Source organism: Lolium rigidum, chromosome 7 (genome assembly GCF_022539505.1).
Source record: "Lolium rigidum isolate FL_2022 chromosome 7, APGP_CSIRO_Lrig_0.1, whole genome shotgun sequence".
In the NCBI taxonomy this organism is placed as follows: Eukaryota; Viridiplantae; Streptophyta; class Magnoliopsida; order Poales; family Poaceae; genus Lolium; species Lolium rigidum.
This window is the reverse complement of record NC_061514.1, coordinates 63715576-63721474: the sequence shown is the minus strand read 5'-3', so window position 1 is coordinate 63721474 and position 5899 is coordinate 63715576.

The window sequence follows — 5899 nt, the reverse complement described above, 5'->3', positions numbered from 1 at the left end:
GCTTCTTAAGGTGGAGAGAGATAGGTAAACTGACTCAACAATAAAAGTAAAAGATAGGTCCTTCAAAGAGGAAAGCATCGATTGCTGTATTTGTGCTAGAGCTTTTATTTTGAAAACATGAAACAATTTTGTCAACGGTAGTAATAAAACATATGAGTTATGTAAATTATATCTTACAAGTTGCAAGCCTCATGCATAGTATACTAATAGTGCCCGCAACTTGTCCTACTTAGCTTGGACTACCGGATCTTCGCAATACACATGTTTCAACCAAGTGTCACAAAGGGGTACCTCCATGCCGCTCGTACAAAGGTCTAAGGAGAAAGCTCGCATTTTGGATTTCTCGCTTTTGATTATTCTCAACTTAGACATCCATACGGGACAACATGGACAACGAGATAATGGACTCCTCTTTAATGCATAAGCATGTAGCAACAATTATTATTCTCATATGAGATTGAGGATATATGTCCAAACTGAAACTTCCACCATGATTCATGGCTTTAGTTAGCGGCCCAATGTTCTTCTCTAACAATATGCATGCTCCAACCATTAAGGTGGTGGATCTCTCTTACTTCAGACAAGACGGACATGCATAGCAACGCACATGATATTCAACAAAGAGTAGTTGATGGCGCCGTCCCCAGAAGCATGGTTATCGCACAACAAGCAACTTAATAAGAGATAAAGTGCATAAGTACATATTCAATACTACGATAGTTTTTTAGGCTATTTTGTCCCATGAGCTATATATTGCAAAGGTGAATGATGGAATTTTAAAGGTAGCACTCAAGCAATTTACTTTGGAATGGCGGAGAAATACCATGTAGTAGGTAGGTATGGTGGACACAAATGGCATAGTGGTTGGCTCAAGGATTTTGGATGCATGAGAAGTATTCTCTCTCGATACAAGGTTTAGGCTAGCAAGGTTATTTGAAGCAAACTCAAGGATGAACCGGTGCAGCAAAACTCACATAAAAGACATATTGTAAACATTATAAGACTCTACACCGTCTTCCTTGTTGTTCAAAACTCAATACTAGAATTATCTAGACCTTAGAGAGACCAAATATGCAAATCAAATTTTAGCAAGCTCTATGTATTTCTTCATTAATGGGTGCAAAGTATATGATGCAAGAGCTTAAACATGAGCACAACAATTGCAAAGTATCACATTATCCAAGACATTTTAGAATTACTACATGTAGCATTTTCCAATTCCAACCATATAACAAATTAACGAAGAAGAAACTTCGCCATGAACATTATGAGTAAAGCCTAAGGACATATTTGTCCATATGCAACAGCGGAGCGTGTCTCTCTCCCACAAAGTGAATGCTAGGATCCATTTTATTCAAACAAAAACAGACAGACGCTCCAAGTAAAGAACAAAAGATGTGACTGAATAAAAATATAGTTTCAGGGGAGGAACCTGATGATGTTGTCGATGAAGAAGGGGATGCCTTGGGCATCCCCAAGCTTAGACGCTTGAGTCTTCTTAAAATATGCAGGGATGAACCACGGGGGCATCCCCAAGCTTAGAGCTTTCACTCCTCTTGATCATAGTATATCATACTCCTCTCTTGACCCTTGAAAACTTCCTTCACACCAAACTTCAAGAAAACTCATTAGAGGGTTAGTGCACAATTAATAATTCACACATTCAGAGGTTACACAATCATTCTTAACACTTCTGGACATTGCACAAAGCTACTGGACATTAATGGATCAAAGAAATTCATCCAACATAGCAAATACGGCAATGCGAAATAAAAGGCAGAATCTGTCAAAAACAGAACAGTTCGTAAAGACGAATTTTAAAATGGCACCAGACTTGCTCAAATAGAAAAACTCAAAACTAATGAAAGTTGAGTACATATCTGAGGATCACGCTCGTAAATTGGAAGATTTTTTCGAATTTTCTACGGAGACTTGTGCCAGAATTCGTGACATACAGCAATGCTGTTTACTGCGCAGCGATCCCAAATATAACATCAACTTTAACATAGAAACTTTACTTGGCACAAAAACATGATAAGGAGAGGTTGCTACAGTAGTAAACAACTTCCAAGACTCAAATATAAAACAAAGTACTGTAGTAAAAACATGGGTTGTCTCCCATAAGCGCTTTTCTTTAACGCCTTTCAGCTAGGCGCAGAAAGTGCAAATCAAGTATATCAAGAGATGAAGCATCTTCAGCGGGGTTTGGAGTTTTCTCAACCAAGCATAGTATATTGGATACATAAGTTTCAGCGTCTCCCTTTTCATTAGTCTTGGGCTTGCTATTCTCATCGAACAAATTTTCAGGAACAAGCCAAGCATAGTTATTTTCTAGTGCATCATTCATAGCTAGGAGTTTACATGGTATTGGTGCTTTGATCTCCCCACCATCATTAATATTATTAGTGTACCTTATTCTATCCATGTCCATTTTTTCAAGGAGACCAACAAAGTTAGTATGAGAACCTAGCATATTAAATTTAGCAAAGACCTTTCTAGCCTCTCTTGCTAGACCACCAAATTCTCTAAGAAGAGTTTCTAAAACAAAATCTTTCTTTTCCCCTTCTTCCATATCACCGAGTGTAAGAAACATGTGTTGGATTATAGGATTGAGATTAACAAATTTAGTTTCCAACATGCGAACTAAAGCAAGCAGCAGCAATTTCATAGGTAGGTGCAAGTTCTACCAAGTGTCTATCTTCAAAATCTTCGAGTAATACTAACATGATTGAAAAATTCTTCTATATTATTTCTCCCAACTATAGACCCACGTCCTACTGGTATGTCTTTTGTGGTAAAATTAAAAGGAAACATGATGAATCAAGTAAAGTAAATGCAAGTAATTAATTTTTTTGTGTTTTTGATATAGAGAGCAAGACAGTAAATAAAGTAAAACTAGCAACTAATTTTTTTGTGTGTTTTGTTTAGGTGCAGCAAACAAAGTAGTAAATAAAATAAAGCAAGACAAAAACAAAGTAAAGAGATTGGGAAGTGGAGACTCCCCTTGCAGCGTGTCTTGATCTCCCCGGCAACGGCGCCAGAAAAAGAGCTTGATGGCGTGTAACTCACACGTTCGTTGGGAACCCCAAGAGGAAGGTATGATGCGCACAGCAGCAAGTTTTCCCTTAGAAAGAAACCAAGGTTTATCGAACAAGGAGGAGCCAAGAAGCACGTTGAAGGTTGATGGTGGCGAAATGTAGTGCGGCGCAACACCAGGGATTCCGGCGCCAACGTGGAACCTGCACAACACAACCAAAGTACTTTGCCCCAACGAAACAGTGAGGTTGTCAATCTCACCGGCTTGCTGTAACAAAGGATTAACCGTATTGTGTGGAAGATGATTGTTTGCAAGAAAACAGTAAAGAACAATAGTAGTAGATTGTATGCGATGTAAAGAATAGGACCGGGGTCCACAGTTCACTAGAGGTGTCTCTCCCATAAGATAAAAGCATGTTGGGTGAACAAATTACAGTCGGGCAATTGACAAATATAAAAGTGCATAACAATGCATATACATGATATGATAAATATAGTGAGATTTAATTGGGCATTACGACAAAGTACATAGACCGCCATCCAACTGCATCTATGCCTAAAAAGTCCACCTTCAGGTTATCATCCGAACCCCATTCAGTATTAAGTTGCAAAGCAACGGACAATTGCATTAAGTATGGTGCGTAATGTAATCGACAACTACATCCTTAGACATAGAATCAATGTTTTATCCCTAGTGGCAACGAGCACATCACAACCTTAGAACTTTCCGTCACCGTCCCGAGTGTCAATGAAGGCATGAACCCACTATCGAGCATAGATACTCCCTCTTGGAGTTAAGAGTAAAAACTTGGCCGGAGCCTCTACTAATAACGGAGAGCATGCAAGATCATAAACAACACATAAGTAATAGATTGATAATCACCATAACATAGTATTCTCTATCCATCGGATCCCGACAAACACAACATATAGTATTACGGATAGATGATCTTGATCATGTTAGGCTGCTCACAAGATCCAACAATGAAGCACATAAGGAGAAGACGACCATCTAGCTACCGCTATGGACCCATAGTCCAGGGGTGAACTACTCACTCATCACTCCGGAGGCGATCATGGCGATGAAGAGTCCTCCGGGAGATGAATCCCCTCTCCGGCAGGGTGCCGGAGGCGATCTCCTGAATCCCCCGAGATGGGATTCGCGGCGGCGGCGTCTCCGGAAGGTTTTCCGTATCGTGGCTCTCGGTGCATCGGGGGTTTCGCGACGGAGGCTTTAAGTAGGCGAAAGGGCAAGTCAAGGGGCGGCACGAGGGCCCCACACACCAGGGCGGCGCGAGCCCAGCCCTGGCCGCGCGGCCCTGGCGTGGCGGCGCCTCGTCGCCCCACTTCGTTATCTTTTCGGTCTTCTGGAAGCTTCGTGCAAAAATAGGACCCTGGGCGTTGATTTCGTCCAATTCCGAGAATATTTCCTTACTAGGATTTCTGAAACCAAAAACAGCAGAAAACAGAACTGGCTCTTCGGCATCTTGTTAATAGGTTAGTTCCAGAAAATGCGTAAATACGACATATAATGTGTATAAAACATGTAGATATCATCAATAATGTAGCATGGAACATAAGAAATTATCGATACGTTGGAGACGTATCAAGCTCCATGAACTACTGATGTCTACGGGTGCTTCTATTCTTGTAGACGGTGTTGGGCCTCCAAGAGCAGAGGTTTGTAGAACAGCAGCAAGTTTCCCTTAAGTGAATCACCCAAGGTTTATCGAACTCAGGGAGGTAGAGGTCAAAGATAGTCCTCTCAAGCAACCCTGCAATTAAGATACAAGAAGTCTCTTGTGTCCCCAACACACCTAATACACTTGTCAGATGTATAGGTGCACTAGTTCGGCGAAGAGATAGTAAAACACAGGTGGTATAGATGAATATGAGTGGTAATAACAATCTGAAATAAATATGGCAGCGAGTAAACATGCAGTAGAACAGTAAGTAAGCGGTGTTTGCAGTATTGGAAACAAGGCCTAGGGATATTACTTTCACTAGTGGACACTCTCAACATTGATCGCATAATAAATAAATAACTTCTCCTCACTTGTGCTACATACACTCTTTTGTTGGATGACAAACACCATTCGTTGTGTAGGGCTACAAGAGCTCCCTCAAGCCGGAGTTAACAAGCGCCACAACATTCAGCATTCATATTTAAGTAACCTTAGAGCATAATAGATCTTTGCAAAATAGCCCGAGTACTAACATAGCATACACACTGTCACCATTACACTATGAAGGGGGGATAGATCGCATCAATACTATCATAGCGATAATTAACTCCATAACCTACAAGAGATTATGATCATAATCTACGACAAGAACCACACGATGCACACACTGTCACCATTACACCATGCAGGAGGAATAGACTACTTTAATAACATCACATGAGTAGCACATAGACTACTAGCGATACAAAGCTCATCATATAGATCTCAATCATGCGAAGCAATTCACGAGATCATTGTATTGGAGTACAGAGAGAGAGAGATTAACCACATAGCTACCGGTACAACCCTTAGCCTCGAGGGAGAACTACTCCCTCCTCATCATGGGAGACAGCGATGGCGGTGAAGATGGCGGTGGTGTCGATGGATAAGCCTTCCGGGGGCACATCCCCGTCCCGGCGGCGTGCCGGAACAGAGACTCCTGTCCCCCAGATCTTGGCTTCGCGATGGCGGCGGCTCTGGAAGGTTTCTCGTACCGTGGCTTTTCCGTATCGAAGATTTAGGTCAGGGGGCTTCTTATAGGCGGAAGGGCAGCCTCGGAGGGGCCAGAGGGCTCCCTCCCCATAGGGGGGCGCGGCCAGGGGGCCACCCGCGCCGCCTTATGGTGTGGGCCCCCTGCT